This window comes from Ursus maritimus, unplaced genomic scaffold (assembly GCF_017311325.1).
Source record: "Ursus maritimus isolate PB19 unplaced genomic scaffold, ASM1731132v1 scaffold_27, whole genome shotgun sequence".
NCBI classification, from domain to species: domain Eukaryota; kingdom Metazoa; phylum Chordata; class Mammalia; order Carnivora; family Ursidae; genus Ursus; species Ursus maritimus.
Window position 1 is genome coordinate 12588398 of NW_024425230.1, and position 19368 is coordinate 12607765.

At 42.3% G+C, this 19368-nt stretch overlaps 1 long non-coding RNA gene across 2 annotated transcripts in view; it reads left to right on the forward strand.

Annotated features, from left to right (window-relative positions):
• LOC103660005 overlaps nt 1-16167 on the forward strand; it is a 37609-nt gene extending 21442 nt beyond the window's left edge. The window contains exons 4-6 of one of the 2 annotated variants that reach the window (XR_567655.2): nt 8270-8391; nt 12841-12942; nt 15042-16167. This is a non-coding gene — a long non-coding RNA (uncharacterized LOC103660005). Of the gene's footprint in view, nt 1-8269; nt 8392-12840; nt 12943-13553; nt 13785-15041 lie in introns of those variants that run through there. The other variant, XR_567656.2, reaches the window with a different exon arrangement.
• Nucleotides 16168-19368: the final 3201 nt, after the last annotated feature.

The window sequence follows — 19368 nt, forward strand, 5'->3', positions numbered from 1 at the left end:
AAGGCTGCCTCCAAAATAGGGATCTCCAGAGGGGGCAACACCGTGAAAAGGGTTCTTTGTGTTTCACTCTCGCGTGGTATTGCTCTAATATAGGCCTCGGCACTCTCCCCACCCTCCAGGAATTTGAACACCTGGAAAAATTCTCCCGGCTTTACATGTGAGGAAATTTAATGGTATAAACAAAGTCAGCAGGAAGCCTCCTTTGATATGGGAAGGCGGTGGTGCCGAGCTGAACGGCTTGAAAGACTTTGCCTGGGAACGTCCCCTGCAATGCTGAAGGATGGCTCAGAGTCGTGTAGGAAAATTCAGACACAGAGTGGCACTGCTTTGGATGCATCTAGAAACTTCGTCCAGAAATTTCAAGCAAAAGACACTTTAGTTATTCATTGAATGAAAGGCACCTTCTCACTCCCTCCTTACCACTTGCCACCCCCCCACACACCCCCAAAGAGGGAGGAATTATTCAGGAGTGCTTGCAGTCCACCTTAACCTGAATTCTGGACCTGTTTGGCAGCCCTATTGCTATGCAAAGAAAGAAATCAGATCCGGAGAGGTGCGGTGACTTCCCCAGGGTCACCTGATCCAGAACCCAAGTCCCCAGGCCTGGAAGTCCAAGGCAGTTTTTGCTGTGTTCCCACGGAGTCCCTGCTCTGTCTACCCAGAATGTGTACTATGAGCCAGAGACAGTGGAAATTCGTTTTTGATCTTAGCAGCATAGAAGTCACTGGTTAAACAGCCTCTCCCCAAGGTTTTCTTAGCAGTTCAGATTGGAATAATGGAAATGTCTCTCTAATTAGGCAGAGTAAAGTCACTCCAGTGATATAAATTTCATTGCTAGAATTCTAACAATTTTATATAAATTTTATTAAAAAGAAGTCTGAATACAGATTTAGGAATACCTTTCAATGGGTGAGGTAAAATATGTCCCCTCTTCCAAAATTTCCCTGATGAGTAATTTATATGTGTGTGTGGTGGGGGTAGGGGGGGGTGTAAAGCAACCCAATATTGATGAAATCCATCGTCTGTACTCAGTAGGGGCTGTGGTCTATTTCTAATGGCATTAAACATTTAGTGTGGACATACAGGGTGCTGGGTTTTCGGGAGCACAGAAACGAACAAGGCACAATCAGGAGCTTGCTTAGTTAAGGAAAGATGGAGAGACTCAATGTATATATAAGAAACCTCTGTAGTTGGGGGTGGGGGCAGAGCTGAGGGCTCATAACTCTGGGCGTCCAAGCAAATTTCACAGAGCAGAAGTGCTTCACCCTGGACTATTTCATGTGTGTTACTGTGAAACAAGTCAGAAGGAAGATATTTACCTTAGTGATTACCTGTGGTGATTACTGTTTGCCAGGCATTCTCCTCGATACTTGGCCTAATCCTCATAACAGCCCCACGAAGCAGGAACTGTTATCAACTCCACTTTCATGTGGGGAAAGTGAGGTGTGGAGAAATTCAGACATTTGGCCAATGTTTCATAACGGAGAAATTCAAACCCAAGCAGTCTGGTTTGAGCCCACATTATTATGCTGCCTCTGGATGATTCCGTGGGCATTGTATGGACATAGCCATATATTACTTTCTTCCTTTCAAACAATCTATTTTCTAGGAACTAGTTATCATAATGGGACACATACTTAAAAATTACTCATTGCCAGACACTACTGTGGGCTTTTTATACAATCCTCTCATTATCTTCTCCTCCCAAAACCCTGTAAAATAGAGATTTCTTCATCTCACAGTTAAGGAAACTGGGCCATTCGTCACCATGATGGTCTGCATCATCATCAATGTCCTCGTCATCACATGAAATAAACTTATTGCAACTAAATCCAAAGAGTAATTCAGAAGTATCAGATCTTCTGGGACAGGAGACACTTCGAATATTCTTCTCCACTGGAAGACCAAATTCCCAGACTTTTCACTTAGAAATATAAGGCACGGAGACTGTCATGGTAAACAACCCAGGAAACAAGATAGGCCCATGAAGACATGGACATCTTTACAGTAGAAGGGGGCTTTGTGGAGATATTAGAGCAAAAATTGCATGAGGGAAAGACAGTTGAGAACTGGAGTTGTCAGGAATATAAGAGGTCATTTCTAGCTAATCCTAAAGTGACCCTTCTTTAGGGCAAAGAGATTTCTGTTACTTTGTGGAAGCTGTTATCGGAATATAAAGCATATTACTTCACAATAAACTAGTTCTTTTCTTGGATTACTCACCACTGTGACCTCCATCCTCCACTTTTCCTACTGAGGCAAACATGGCCCGCTTACTCTCCCTGCCCCTAACCCCTAGTAAATCTACCTTAGGTCAGAAGAGCAGACCACTTCTCTGAACCTCAAACCAGGTTAGGAAATGAAGAAGTGTTACCTGGTTAGTGTTTGGTTTTGTTTCAGTGCTTATAAGTCAGATCTACTGATCTTTCCAATTATGAAAAAATAATACTATATAATAATAAAGAAAATTGGGAAAACTATAGAGCAGAAAAGAGACACTCATTGAAAATACCACAGCTGAAAATACGTTGGCATTTTTCTCTTCCAGTCTTTTTTCATGTGAATTTTGGGAAGAAAAATTAGGATCACGGTCATGAGGTTTTGAATGCTACTTTTATACTTCATAAACATATTTCACTATCACGTATTCTTGAAAATTTGTATTTTCAATGATTATATAATAGTCATTATTAGGATTTATTATAGTTTTACATAATACAGATTAATAATTCCCCTATTCCTGGATACGTAGGTTATTTCTAATTGTTGCTGTTAGAAATAATCTTGGCTGCCTATGTGATTCGCCCTTGCCCACATGGATTGCTTACAAGTGAAGCTATTAGATCAAAAATCGTGCACTTTTGCTGTCTCATCTGGAATATGAACATGCCTAACACATGAATGAGTTTGGCGGGGATAGGATAAGATTCGAAAGTTGAAGTACACGCAAATTTTGAAGCTATATTTGGTAACTTTTGTAAAAAAAAAATATATATATATATGCACATTTTTTCCTAAAACTGAAAATTACGCTAGATTGTCTTCTATATTCCTCTCTGAGACTTCCTTTGTATCATATGTTGCTTCCTTTAAGGTTGGATTTCTGCCTTTTGGATGTTAACAGGGGGAAAAAAACATATTGGAGATGTTAGAGCTGAACATAACCCACCACGGTTTGGAATTTCTCTAAGGTAATTTAGAAATTCTGGTTTGTCAAGTATCTAGTCTCTTTTGTATTTTTCAAGAAGGCAGGCTAGGAACAGCAGAAGATTGCTATTAAAAAAAAAAAACACTTTTACCAGAATTTATAAACTCTGGAGTAATAAGCTATTAAGTGGTACCATTATGGCCCCAAAGAGACAATATGAATTTCTAAGGCATCTGACTTTGTCTTGCTTCATGGCTAAATGAATTTGCATGGCCACTTTATTTTTTAAATTTTATTTATTTACTTGTCAGAGAGAGAGAGAGAGAGAAAGAATCAGACCACAAGCCGGGGGAGTGGCAGGCAGAGGAAAAAGCAGGCTCCTCGCTGAGCAAGGAGTCTGATGCGAGACTCGATCCCAGAACCCTGGGATCATGACCTGAACAGAAGGCAGATGCTTAACCAATGGAGCCACCCAGACGTCCCTGCTTTGTTACTTTAAGTGGAAGTTATGTTTGACGGTGTTTATTGTCAGAGCTCCTGGATCACCCCTACCCCTTGCTTATCTATCGCGGACTCCAGCTCTTCCTGTGGCATGGCCACCTGTTATGCCACCACTCTGCCTGGCCCACAGTATGCTGGATGCTCCCAGGGAGCCTGGTATCCCAAAGGACCTGTCTGCATCCCTTCGTATCCGCTGTGGTTGGGTGCTCTCAGCTTTCCGCTTGGCCTTGGTCAAAGCCACCATACACTCCACCTCTTCAGTTCTGGCCCGGATGCCTTGCTCCTGAATACAAATAACATTGGAGTGGGAAGCTTTTCTACTCAACTACGGACAGCGTTGAACAGATTTCACTTTAATGAAATGAAGTGGAGCCTGAATTTATCTGGAAATGTGTGGAATCAGCAGAGAGTAGTAAACACAAGTCTAGGGAAGTGGAAAACCATTGTGTACGATTTCGTGTTTTTCACTCCCCGCGGGCATTCGGGCATTATTGTAAAGAACCGTGTTTTCAAACCTGCCAATAACAGAACAGCTCTTTATTCATTGTGGATGAGGCTTCCATTGGGAGAGTTGAAGCTCTCGTTCCTTTTTTGCCAACTAGAGAAGCTCTTCACAGTTTCGAGCTTCTGTTTTCTGACTCCCACACCATAATGGGCGATGTTAGATGTATTTCCCATAGGATAACCTCAGGGCTTTCTGTGGGCAGTCAGACAGTTTCTATGGGGGCTGCTGGTGGTAGCGGCATAAAATGACAGTTCACCAGAGGAACCACCCCAAGGAAAGGGGAAGTATCTGCATCCCGTCCATCTGTCTCTCCTCTGTGCGTATTGTTGCAAACAATAGAATCCACTCAAGTAAGTTTACGCAGAAAAGGGATGTAATAATGAAAATTGGTAGCTCATAGAATCACTGTTGGGGGGGAGATTGCTGCAGAAACAGAATTGAGGCTAAGTTTCCAGAAACATATCCCTCATCAGGCCGCAAAACCACAGCATGAGCAGACAATCGTCATGGCTCCTTCATGAGCAGAAGACTCTCAGAACGTTTGCAACCCTGCTGTGCCCTCCAATGATGGAGGCCAAACCTACTCTGGGAACTCAGTGTTGCAACCCAAGGCTGGAGGCTTCTGTTGCCACACGCACCCAGAAAATGGAAGCTCCACCAGGAGTTTGAACAGAATGCTCCTAGCCGTGCGTCTCATGCAGGCAGCGCCATGGGAGATGCAAGGGACGCTGGGAATTCGAGTGCTGATTTCGCCATTGGGGTGTGGGGCATCGCAGTAGAGATTCTCGGGTTTTGCCCTCCAGCATACACGTTTATTCAGCAGGAAGATGTCCTCCCACTTCTAGACGTGAGCTTGCAGCCTAGCAAAGTGGTTGACTACCTGGGCCTCAGAATCAGTCAGACATGGGTTCCAATCCCGGCCCTGCCTGTTGCTTTCTGAGTGAGTGTAAGATGTCACTTCCCCTGTCTTTCTTTCTCCTCCGTGCCTCAACTTCCTTATCTGCAAAATACACTGACTACCACATACCCTAGAGGTATGTGACAAGAATTTCAATGAACATCCATGTAAAACCGTTAGTGTAGTTTTTTACAATGCACTGAATTTTCAAAATCTGGTGGTTGTCGTTCCAATTACTAGTAAGGAGGCTGCAGATATATGGTTTGAAAGGGGGAAAAACCCTTGTTACCAAAAATCATCTGTTAATAATAATGATGATGATAACAATAATCCCACCAGTAACAAATCAGCCTCTACCCAAGCCACCCAAGTTCATCTTAACGTATCTTACAAGATATTCATACAAGGAATGATATGGCCATAGCTGAACAATGGGAAAATGTGAGTCGAGATGCTTCCTCAACTGTTTCCAAAATAAACAGTTACAGGAAGCTCACTCCCCTCTACATGAGAGCTTGAGGGAGGGGGGGAGACGGAGGAGGCTCTGTTACTCTTCATTCTCTGCAGGAGATGTGGGAGCGGATCGATACGGGCCTAAGTGTTTTAGCAGCACGTTTATTGAGTTTGACAGCAATGACAACGTAGTACCCCCAAATCAAATGACGAATGGACACGTCTCTCCCTCTCATACACACTGCTTCTATTTTCCCCTCGAACCTCCCAAGTGAACGCCAGTCATACAAAAAGCATGCCGAGTGGGAGTTGAGATCCACCAGGGCCAACATTACCCAGGAATTCCAGATTTCCAGAGTCGCAGAGGGGACCTTCGCTAGCCAAAGGAGAAAGAACAAAAAAGACTGTATGTTCAGTAGTTATGGGTCAGATCGACTGGGAAAGGCCTGCTTGGCCACAGCGTTATATTTCTTGCTCATCAAGCCGTGTCTCTTTCCCGTGGTGTGGGCGGCAGGCAGAAGGAAAAATAAGCAAGCAATAGCTAAGTCTACTGTAAATTTACATAATAAAAGGCAAAACTTTTTTTAATGCTTCCACGCAACTGTTCGAAGTCCTATTTCGATGCCATCCCGTTCCCCCTCTTTGCCGATACCCAGATGTTTCCACTTGCATTGGGGGCCCCGGCAGGCAGCATCCAGATGTTTTGAGGGGGCAGAGGAAGTTCTTTCATTTGTGGGAAATTCGAGAGGTGAAGATTCATTGACTCATGTAATATTAATCTTCCTACACCCGGAATTTGGAGTCGAGCTGCTTGCCCACTTTCCCAGTCCTGTGTGGGGTCATTTCACTGGAGTGGGATGGTGGGGGAACCCATGGGGCTGGGATGGCATGAAGAAGCTTCCAAAATATCTACCACAGTTGGATTCGCCCTAGGCAACTCCTTCTGTTCTTCGAAAGGTCATTTCGTAGACAAGGAGGCAACGTCAGGCCAGGTCACCAGCACAAATCCACGCTGGTTCTCCTGTAATCTCTCCAAAGACTTGCTCTGGAATCAGGGCACTCCTGTACTAGAAACCTGCCAATTCTCAGCTCTCTAGAACAACAAATCTTTACCAAGCAAATCTTTTCGGTAGCTTTTGAATCTGGGATTCAGTTGTATTTCATCTTCCTGCCCCCCTGCCCTCCTGCCTGTTCACTCTGTCCCAGCTAGACTGTTCTGTTACTCAGATAATCTTTGCACACTCCTGCCCGCAAGAGCGGGTGGATGGGGGGGAGGGTTTGCATCTGATGTGCCCTTTGTCCAAAATGTTCTTCCCCGGATGTTCCCATGGCCCTGACACATTTCATTCAGGTCTCTGCCAAGGGTTCCCCCCTTTTTTTTTTAATTTTTTATTATATCATGTTAGTCACCATACAGTACATCCCCGGTTTCCGATGTAAAGTTCGATGATTCATTAGTTGCGTATAACACCCAGTGCACCATGCAATACATGCCCTCCCCACTACCCATCACCACCAAGGGTTCCCTTTTTGGAAAAACCTTCCATTTCCGTGCTGGGTGAAATATCAGCACCCTCCACCACTTCCTGATTTACTTCTCTCCTGCCCCGCATTTCCTATCACCTCCTGACGGAGCAAATAATGATTTGCTTAATTGATCCTGCCCGTCCTTCCCTACTAGAGTCTAAATCCTGTGTGGGCAAGGCTGGAGGCTGTTTTGTTTCTTGCTGCGTATCCATGGCCTAGAACCCTACCTCACACAAGTCGGGCCCTTTATTAGCAATATTGTTGTTATGCTTATGTTTTCATGCAGTTTATGAAAGATTTGCTCATCTTCCAGGGACATCAGTGGGACTCCTGTCCTCTTCCACTCACAATGGCTCTCTTCCTGAAGAATTAGGGGAGAAATAGGGGCACCTGGGTGGCTCAGTCAGTTAAGGGTCTGCCTTCATTCAGCTCAGGTCATGGGATGGAGCCCCGCATGTGGCTCCTTGCTCAGCAGGGACTCTGCTTCTCTCTCTTCCTCTGCCCCTCCCCCTGCTTGTGCTCTCTTTCTCTCTAATAAATAAATAACAAAATCTTAAAAAGAAAAAAAGAATTAGGTGAGAAATGGAGTGAGCTATTTCCTAAGGTGTTCAGAGCAAACATTCAATGGTCAGGAGGCAATTAAGGACTTTGCCCTTTTGCTGCGTCTTTGGAAAGTGTAACCACCTCATTTAAAAAAAAGAATGAATAACAATCCTGGGGGTCTAATGCACAGCCTAGTGACTATAGTTAATACTATGTATTATATATTTGAAAGTTGTTAAGAAAGCAGATCTTTTACAAGTTCTCAGCACAAGAAAAGAAATTGTAATTATGTGTAGTGATGGATATTAATTTGACTTATTGTGGTGATCATTTTGAAATACAAATCATTAGGTCATACACCTGAAACTAATATAATGTTATATGTCAATTATATCTCCCAAAAACTGAGTAATAGAGACACTACATCCCTATCATCTGAAGTGATGCTTTAATGTCCTTTTTTTCAAGAGCTGAGCTTCCGAGGAAGCCTGAGAACATTTCTGTCCCTGCCCCAACTCCATCCATCTGCCCTTCTGGGCCCAGCATGGCATCAGATGTATGACCTCTACCCTGGAAATTTCAAAATCATTCAAGTGCTATTTTTTTTACCCTGTAAATATAATCTGATCTTTTCCTGAAATTTCATTTTAAATACGTGACAAACTTAAATGCCTTTCCTTTTTTTTTTTTTCAGCTTTTATTGGTCACCCTCCGTAAGAATCTTCTGGACTTTGTACTTCATGATTGCACTCTGAGGTGGCTTCCAGTCTGATTCCTCGTTGCTTTGATTAGCCGTGAAGACACCGAACCCTCAACGTAAGATCCCTGTCAATATTTGCAAACCCAGTGACTTATCCCTGGGGCCTCCATCTTACAGCACAGTAGGGTGAGGTTGCTAACTTCCAGCCCTCCATCTCGAGATGGCAACACCCTGCTTTGTTACCTTTCAGGATTTCTTACAAGTTGCTAGGATATGTGTTCGAAGAGTGTGATTGCTTTTGTGTGGGACGAAATAACAAAGATAATAGGGTGAATGTATTTCCTAAAATGAACCATCGAGTTTCGATTTTGAAATTCTCTTTGTCAAAATGGTTTCCTTCTCAGCAAGTTACAGCTTTCTGTGTAGGAAAAAAAGAGCAGGGATCTCGCCCCCCCCCAAAAAAAAAGAAAAAGAAAAAGAAAAAAGAAAAAAAATGTGCACAGCACCCTCAAGAAACATAGGGAAAGTGAGTATTAGCTATGGATACGCTGACTCACCGTGCCCCAGGTATTGACCTAAATTCCCTCTGATTATATTAAGGCCAAAGGAGGGCATTTTAGACCTGCAGTAAGTTCTGCAGTCTGACACAGAAACACACTGACTCAACACCTTCTTAGGTTAGAGATTCAACGTTCGACAATTGCCTTTCAAGAACGGAGCAAATCCTAGCAAGTCACTGTCCTTGGTTGAATGATGCCCAGAGAAAAGAAAAAAAAAATTGAATCTCCTTTCCATTTAAGCAGTTTTAATTCCTCAAGTTAAGGAGAGAAAATAAAGACGTGCGATTGGGAGTCCAAGGCCACCCTCGGTTTTCTACTGAGTTTTACCCCAGCATCTGCTCCGATTTCTTGTGTTCTAGCATTTCCATTGTTCAATGTTCACCTCTTTTTATATTTGGACCTTGACGACACAAATGGAGATACTGTGTAGTCTATTAAAATAGGATAGATAGCTCACGGTTTATTATTCACAATTTTTAAAATCTGTATTTTTTGCTGTTAATAATTATATTGGAACTTAAAATCCGAGGCATCTTCCACCAAATGGTCTTGAATGATGCTGCCATTTGCTTAATTGTGCTTTTGGTAAATCAGTTGCAAGAAAAAAATCTCTTGATGGAATTTCAAAGATCTCTTTTGTAGAAACACTGGGGTCCTGTAATTGCTTGAGTACAACTATCCAGTCTGAGAGGATGACCTTTCACCTCCTACCCAAAAAAGAGCACTCTGGAGAGAGGGGTGCCGTAATCTGGGTTTAAGGCTTCTTACCAACGTGTCGAGAGCCCGTTTCCTGGGCCACACATGAACAGTGGCCAGAAAGCCCAGTTTCACCATTAACTTTCGCACTTGCCGGTGTCGCTCTTGAGAAACTCTCCTGCTTTCAGTGAAGAAAGGATCTTACCCAGGACCCCCTCACCAGATGGAGATGTGAACACAGGGAATCTCATAATCAGTTTGTAGGAAACTGTTCAGAGGGAGAAAGGACAGAAGAGATTAGAGCTCAAGGAGCCTGGCAAGTTCAAGGGTGGTTCTAGAGTGGGCAGTAATGTCACCCATAATTCATTTGAGCACCGGGAGAACGGCTGAATCCTGAGTCTGACCTTAGGACACCAACTGGAATGCTTCTCCGGGAACAAGTGGACAGAGATTTCACCACCTGTTGAATGAACTTTTAAAGCAAGGAATGGAATGACCTTAAAATGCTGGGTTCACCTTGGGAGACGTGTTCCCACACTTAAATGAAAAAGTAGAGCCTGGTTTTGCAAGAATAATTGAGGAATGGCAATGTGTGCTGTAAAGAAAGACCATTTCTTACATTTTCTTCTTCCAGGACAGTCAACAGAGAAAAGTTCTGTTTTCTATCTGTAAAAACCTAAAAATCAGTCTAAAAATCCCCACAGTTTGTTTGTTTGAGGAAGAGCTCGCTTTTATTTGTCCATGCAAACTCAAGTTCTCAGTGTGGATTCTCTAAGTTCTAGTAAAAACTCTTCCTTAGCTTTGGGCTCAGAGTTTTGTTGGCATTTCCATGTGGGCAACAGAGAAACTTCGGTTCTGCTTTTCCTCAGAGCGTCAGGGTATGGGTTGGAGGAGTAGACTTGGCCTTCTCTGTTTTAATGACAGTGTTTCTAGTGAGGCTGGGGGTCAGTGGCTCCAGGTTCCCCACCTAGGCCAGATTCCATCAGGGTTTTTGATCAATTTTACATACTGGGTTTCCATAAAGGTTCTCTTTTTCCTTCAAATTATGGTAACAGACATATAACACCGACTTGACCATTAGTGACGGTGTTGGGTCATCATCACTAGGGGGACATTTTAATCACCCCCAAAGGAAACCCCATTCCCATTAAACAGTGATTTCCCATCTCCCTTCAGCCCCCAAGCCCTGGCAAGAACCAGTCATCTGTTTTTTGTCTCCAGGGATTTTGGGACTTGTTTTTATATTTCATATAAACGGAATTATACAGCATGTAGCCTTTTGTGTCTGGCTTTTTTTTCACGCAGCATGATGTTTTTAAGCTCATTCATGTTGTAGTATGCATTAGAACATCAGTCATTCTTTTTTGGTGGACGAATAACATTCCATTGTATGGCTCTGCCTCGTGTTTTTTATCCACTCTTCAGTCGATGGGCATTTGGGATGTTTCCATCTTCTGGCTATTATGAACCAGGCTGCTATGAACATTTGTGTACATGTTTTTGGTTGAACATCTGTTTTCAACTCCTTCAGATATATCTAGGGATGGAGTTGCTGGGTCCTATGGTAATTCTCTGTTTAATGTATTGAGGAACCCCCAAACTGCTTTCACGGTGGCTGTACCATTTTACACTCTTGCCTGCCATGTATGAAGGTTCCGATTTCTTCACGTCCTGCCAACACTTGTTATTGTCTCTCTTTTTGATAGCCATCCTCGTAGGTGAGAAATGGTATCTCACGATGGTTGTGAATTACAGGTCTCTCATGGTTAATGATGTTGAGCGTCTTTCCATATGCTTCTTGGCCATTCGTATATCTGTAGAAACGCTTTCTTTTGGAGAAAGCGCTTTGTATTTTCAGAAAAAAATGTGGTAAATTACATGGCCATGAGCTGATTTTTCTAGCTCAGCCTGGTCCCTTGGAGAGACCGCCATTGGCCTTGAAACAGAGAGTTCTACCTGCTGGTGCCTTGTCATGTCTCTTGACTTTTGTAGCTAAGATTTGTGTTCTCTCCTCTTCCTTCTGTCCAATCCTTTAGTACCTCTTCCATCACCAGCTTGATCTGTAGCTTTGCTCCTTATATTTATCCTGACATGGATGTTAACAGCACGTGATCCAGAGTCCAACTGTGAGAGTTAAAATCTCATCAACTCCACTTCCAAGCTATGGGACCTGGAGGGAATTTATTCCCTGGGTCTCAGTTTTCTCTACTTTAGAGCATATGTACGTAGTACCTGCCTTATAGATTTGTTGTATTAAAGAAGGTAATGTCTATAAATTACTTTGCCTAGAGCTTAAACATTCAATAAGAAGTACTTTAAAAACATCACACCTCTCTCTCTCTCTGCATTCTAGCTGCCTTGGACCGACAATCTCACAATCCCTCCTAGGTCTCCTGATGGAGGCTGGATAATATGACTTTCTAGCGTCTTTAAGATACTCTAGGTTAGGACCATCTTTAAAAGCATTGGGACTCAATGCATGATACTGAAAATCATGTGAATTAGCCCCTTGATTTAGAATCTGTTATGCTGCAGTTCATTTCTGGTGGTATAATATGTTTATTTCTGAGCAGGATGCTTAATGACATCATCTATGTTTTACTGAGTGCCAAACGTGTGCCAGACTGTGTGCCATTAGGTGCTCGTATATATTGCTAATCCTAGTAACGATCCAGAAAACTGATGTTACAATAGTCCTGCCTTATCCACGGGGGACACATTCCAAGATCCCAGGGGATGCCCGAAATGGTGAATTGTACCGAACCCTATATATATTATATTCTTCCTATATATACAGACACACACATGATAAAGTTTAATTTCTAAACTAGGCATAGTAAGAAATTAACAACATTAACTCATAATAAAAGTGATCAATTAGAACAATATTGTAACAAGAGTTCTGTGAATGTGGTCTCTCTCTCTTAAAATATCTTACTGGACTCTACTCACCCTTCCTCCCGTGATGATGTGAAATGATAAAATTCCTTCACGATGAGATGAAGTGAGGTGACTGACAGAGGCATTGTGACACAGCGTTAGGCTACTACTGACCTTCTGACCATACGTCACAAGGAGGATCATCTGCTTCTGGATTGTTGTTGACTGCGGCTAAGTGAGACCCACGATAAGGGAGGACTACTGTATCACCTCTTTTTTACAACTGAGCCTAAATGGAGGTTCAGAGAGGTTAAGTAACTGACCCGAGGTCTCAAGATAGGTTCATAAATAGCAAGGATAGAATTTAACACCAGGTCCACCTGACCCCAACTTTTTCTGCTCCTTCCTTGTCACCACTCCTGAGAGTAGAGTGAATTGCTAATTTAGGTGCTGCCTGGAATGTCTGATATTTAAGCGGAAAACTCTGAAGGTGCCGGCACCCATGAATACTGACAATATGACGTCCCAACGGTAAGTCTTGACCAACTTAGTTCCTCTTTGCATCCTTCCCATTCTCCTCTCCAGTCATTCTTGCTTCTTCTTTCTACCAGATGATGATGACACGCAATAATAAAAAAAGAGAAGAAAGTTCTGCTTTACATATGGAGGTAGAAATTGGGTGTGTGTCATCTGTTGGAAGGATTGGGAAACGATCCTCCAAGAATTAAGAGCCTTTACCTGAATCAAAAAGAACTTGTAGAATTAGGATTTTGTGTACATGTGTACCTGGTTCCTGAAAAGCTACAATATAAAGCAAAGGTCCTACAAGTTTGTTAATGAAAAGAAGGATGTTGCCTGGGATGAGGAATTCACATTTGCAGTGTTTAATGTAAAGCCAATTATAATATGAAATTAAGGTAAATTCAGCCTTAAGTCATTCAGATAATTAGATAAATAGAATTTATATTTAATAAGGTCTAATTAGCATATTTCTGTATCATAAATTCTAAAAAAAGATAAAGAAATTTACTATCCACTTTCTTTCCATATGGGTCTGAGGTGGTAAAATAAAATTTCATCTTGGGTACAATTCATCTGCTACAACTTCCCAAATAATGATTTCTATATTCCTTGTTTGACAGTACAAACAATGTCATCCTAGGACCGTTGTGGGTGGCAACTGAGACAACTCTGGCGCTCACCTGGGCCTGAGCTCCAAGCGGAACCCTCCCCCACTTGGCACCAGAATGCATTTGTCTTACTATCTTTCCTTTTGACTTCTTCCTTTGTTCTGTTTACCTGTTTACTACAATTCTCATGTTATCTGGGTGTATTGTAACTATAATTCCTGTTGACTTTTTTTGTGCCTTTAATAGAGTAAAATAAAAAATATATAGTGTAATACACACTTTGATAAGTTCTGGACAGGATACTTGAGCTCTGGATGTCTCCAGCGTGTCAGGTTTCCCATGGTAGTTAAAAAGCTGGATTTTAACCCTATCCAGAAAGAATAATTGAGTTGAATGACCTCATTTCTTAAATTCCTCAGGCCATGGTATATTCATGGAAATGAGCAAATATTGGAGAATTCTGTATCTTCCAGATGCATCTATTGGTAACGACTCCTATTTAAAATGGCCAATGGGGCCCAAGTTTGGAGAAACAACTGAGATGACTCCAAAATTTATGCAATGTTAATACACTCTGAAAGATATGTAATAAAAATACAAGGTTCAAATTTAATAGTCTTTGAACTAAACAAAGTACTTTAGAACTTCAATAAATTAAATTGAAGATTAAAATTCGTATTTATATCTTTAATATTAAAAATTTTTAAATTCAATAAGAAATTAACGATGTCAGGGTTTGGGCAGGAAAGTGTCCTGTGCAGCCATCACGTGCATTCTCGCCTTGCTTTGTCCAAACGATGTCAGAAGTGTAGTTGACAGTAGCCTCATGAGAACTTTTCTTTCAGAGCTTTTTGTAAGTTTACTTGATCTTGGGCCCATCTGGACGTTCAAAAGGACTTTGCTTATCTGCAAATGAGCATACTTCTGGGCACAGCTGCGAGAGGAAGAGCCACCAGGAGCATGGGCCATAACTGGGTCAACCTTTGGCTGGAGTGCATAATAAATAGGCAAGGGCAGCAGAGAGCGGGTCAAACATGGCTTGAAATGTTGCGATGAAGTATAATCATTTATACTGTGACCTCAGAGGATTCTTACTCTGTAAGAGTTGACTATAGGGCCCTGTTAAAAGATGTCAAAAACAGCTACTCGCACACACTTGTGAAATAAAACCGATTTATACTCACACAGAGGGGTAGCGATTATAAAGGACCAAGCAGACTGCAATTTACACAGCTAGATCGTTTTGATTGAAAACGGAAATTCCAACAGAATGTTGATAAAGAAATTTCACATATTGTTCCCCATTCCTTCTAAACTTAGTTTTAAGCTGTAAAGTCTACGCATGTATCTGTCTACACAACGTACATCACTTAGCCACTTTGGGCCCAGAGGGATGTGGGTGGATCTGGCAACTTCTAGGGAAAATTCCCCGAGAGGAAATCGCAATGCAGCAGCAAATCACTCTTCTTTGTGTCTTTTGCCTTTTTTTTTTTTTTTTAGTGACACAAGTTTTGTTCCTGGTAGCAGCTCCTGAATTCATCTGCTAAAGGTTGCTGCAGGATTCCAGAAAAAGCAGCTATTAGCAGCAATTGAACACTTGCAGGAGAAACAATGCCCTGGACCCCAGTGGGGTTGTCATTTTGTCAAAGTGTGAAGCTGTGTTTGATTTTACGTTACCAAGCCTTTTTCCGAGAAGGAAGTTAGAACGTATTGCTTCTAGAGAAGGGGGAAGGTAACACAGTTTTGAAAAAATGCAACACCAGGTCACGTCGGGGAGAATCGCGGTGTTTACTACCTACTGGGAATGAGTTTCTGTTTCTGAACTCTCCATGACTTGGTGTGTTGCTGAATTGAGAAGATTGGAGGCCAGAGAAGAGGTCCTTGATTTCTTCGGGTCCTATCTGTATCCCTACATGCCACATTACCAGCCACTGAGGTGTGTGTGCACGAAATGCCCAGGGAATGAAATATACGGACAAAACGAAGGAGGGAGGGAGCAAAATAAAGTACTCACATTAAAAAAAAAATCAGTAAGACTTAACCCTCTTGGTAATAATCGTCTAGCAACCTTACATATAGAATAGCAGGACCAAGCAATTGAAAACAGAGTCCACATCCTTTTCTTCCTTTAGGGAAATGGGCTGGGGATGCCACATACGCTCTCTGTTCTGAAATGGAGATATTTATTTCTCAGATCGAATTAAGTTAAACTTTTAAAAATATTACATTTGGCACTGTAGGAGTCAGTGTTTTCCTTACGTGTTTTTTTTTTCCTTTCCCCAAAGATTACTATTTTTTCCCTGCCAACCTTCGAATTCAAACGGGGGTTCTCATGGCTTTGGAGTTTCTGTTTGCATCATTAGTCAGAAATCCCTTTTAAAATGGGCGAATTAATTTGGAAGAATTAGGTTAACAAGTCCTGTCTGAAGTGCGCTGGTTTACGTTGTGGTTTGTGGTGAGTTTATGGAGGTTTTGCAAGAAAACTCCAAGTGCTGAAAGCAAACCTCTCTCAGACCATAGTGCCTCTCTGTACTAAGCACAGAATTTCCTTTTGTGGTCTGAGGTGACGTGGCTTTGGATAATAAATATCTGTAAAAAGATTTCCTGAGGTCGACTGCAAGACATCATTGACACTTTAAGTAGTTGATTGCACGGCTTTCCACAATGGAATTTGAAGCCTTTTAAACATATATATATATGTATATGTGCGTGTGCGTGTGTGTGTGTGTGTGTGTGTGTGTGTATTAAAGTAACATCACTTTGTAATCATGTCCTAACAGATAATAATCATCTGATCCCCTATTAGTTCTAATACTCCACACTGCTTTTTGGTTTGTGGGCCAAGAAATCATGCATCATTGTTTTGTATTTCTTTCTTTATCCTTTCATTATCTTGTGTCTCCAACTTTTAGACCAGGAAAATACAACCTCGTGGCTCCTCAGTTATCAGAGTCCCATTAGGAGTTTGAGAAAGAAACACACACACACACACACACACACACACACACACACACACACGTAAGCACGCACGCACCCTCCCCCCCACGGAAACCCGCAGCATGCTCACATTAACTGTGGGAACTGGTTTCCATTAATGTGTAATCAAGAAGCAGGCCGCCCATTTACCTTGAAAACTAGAAGAAGAAACCCGTCTCTCTCCCTATATGCTCTTTCTGATGATGACTTCCCATCCCCGCACCCCCCACCCTGCCACCCCCCTCGCCAACCTGTTTGTCAAACTTGGCTTATCAGAGAATAAATTCTCTTTTTGTCACAGACCCGGTAACGAATCAGGAGAGGTGGATTTTTTGTAATGAGGTAAAATATTCCAAAAGCTTAAGGCTCCCATTGCCGTTGACCTTTAAGGCATGTTGCAGCAAAAAAGTTAATTCACTTTGCACATGTTGCGAAGCAACAGGTGGTAGACAACCACGGGGGCTGCCTGCATTCCTCCGTTTGCAAACTCCGGGCCCCTGGTATTCTGGGATTTACACCACCTCCCCCCAGGTCCTGACTGACAAGCTAATCGGTGTGCTGGGAAGCAACGAGCTATTGATTGCACTGTAACAGAACACCACCCCGTCAATGAAACTGCAATGAAATGCTTCAGCGCCGAAGAAAGGGAGGCCATTGGACTGTAGGGCAACTGGAAGAAATTTGCTTGTAGGTAGTGCGGCAGAAATGAAAAGGCTCTCAGGAGCAGGGCCTTGAAAAGCCAGGTTATTAAAAAAGCCACAAAGCTGGAGTCTGGCTGAGTGGAGGAAAATAGTTATGGCTCAGCTAGGCGTATCTAAAAAGGAGAAGGGAGGAGGGGGGACAGCTTTCAGAATTGCGTTAATCTCTCGAGTGCTTAATTTCTTTTCTTTTATGGCAGCTTGTGGTATAGCAACAAGTATTCGAGCAGTTAATAATTTTAAACAGTTTAGCTTTCCTTAGGCAATATATCTTTAGCCTTAATTAAAATTTTATTTTAGTCGGAAAAATATTAAAATGACATTACGATCCATCCTCTATGATGGGAAATATATGATGGTATGAATATTTTATTATACAAACTATTATTAAGCAGCTGCTGACATATTCTCTCTTGAGTTCCACTTCAGTTGTTTAGAAGGCATTCACTATTTCTTAATAATGCCCCATCAGCTTCCCTCTGAAATATTGGAACGTGCCATATTAATTAGACACAGAGTCCAAATGCTTATGATTTTTTTTAATACATTGAGAGGAGATGCATAAAGCAGAGCGAGGTGTTGGAGCATTGGATAATTCATTGAGAAGGTGAGACTTTGGAGAGAAATAGTCTTGGTGTAAACCCAAGCATTTGTCACAAGCCACCACACAAATTGAACTTGGCCATCCTGGTTACATGTCTTACGCTGGAGGAAAAAAAACAAAAAAAAGAAGACATCTTGCACCGTCACCAAAGCCAAAGAAGAAATACAGAAGCTGGAACTGATTTGTCTGTAACCTTTATAACTTTTTATCTACCTGTTCTGAAGTTGTGTGTGGGTGTGGGTCTGGTGTATGGAATTTTACTGGTAAAACATATCTCTGGAAATTACCTCTAACCTCCAAGTAGACTGAATAACCATCAATTTTCATCTATAGTTCCGTCTTTCATCTCTGCATGTAGGGCCTACCACGATGGCATGGAAGGGCTCCTTCAAACTAATTAGATTAATTACAATTTCCATTGTGTGTTAGAAGGACACACTTATCATCTCCCTCCCTACTGAAGCCAATAATTGATTGGATAGTGACAGGTTGATAAAATCCTCCTCCTGCCAAGATGAAGGAAGGCCTGGATCCAGGACGTCACCGAGGATTCGTTTTTGAAGCTGGAGTTGTTTACAGTGCTTGTGACTTTGAGGATGGAGTCCTTCAGTCTTTGCATCTTCACTCTTTGAAGAACTGGCTACACTGTGTCTTCTAAACATAGCTAGTGTGTGTGCGTGTGTCAGTGGGGGACAAGGGACAGGAAGAATGGGGTAGAGCAGATGTGCGTGCGTGCATGTGTGTGTGTGTGTGTGTGTGTGTAAGGAAATGGGGCCACAGGGGAAGGGACAGTGAACCCGCAGTGAGGACGTGTGGGTTTAAGTGCCAATCTGGCCACTAACCAGCTGTGCACCTTGAGAGATTTACTTTCCCCTCAAAGGGACCCTATTTTATGATCTATAAAATGGAGAGGGAGGATTTATTCAATTAATATTTATTGAACATCTACCATATAGCATGAACTCTGGTAGATTCTGAGGATTCAAAAGTGAGCCTAGAGAGGTGGCACGTGCCCTTCACAGCGCTTTGAGTCCATTGGGAGAGAAAACATTAATCAGATGTCTACATTAATGCAGTGAAGTTCCAACAGCCAGAACTAGATGGCAATCTGAGAGCATGGGCGGGGCAGGGGGGGGATCTAACCCTTCAGGGAGGAAGTAAGGCTTGAGCTGAGGTATGATGATTTATTGTCCAGGTAGAACAAACAGAATGTGCAGGGGAGAAGTGAGGTGGGTGCCCAGGATTGGAAGATACACAGCAAGGCAGCAAGGGCAGGGGGATAAGGTTGCAGAAGTAAGTATATGGCAAGAGGGTACGTTATGGTCAGATCTGAGTAGGAAAAAAAAAATGTGTGGGAACTTGGAGGAGAAGACGGAGAGAGGAAACAGGTCAAGCAGGTAGGTAGTTCTTACAGTTGACCCGTCAAGACTTGACGGTTGCCCACACTCAGCGGACAGAATGAAGAGATATTGAAGAGACACCACTGGAAGCACTTGGTGATGAGTTAGGCTTAAAATTTAATGAGAACACGTCCTCCAGAATGGGCCTT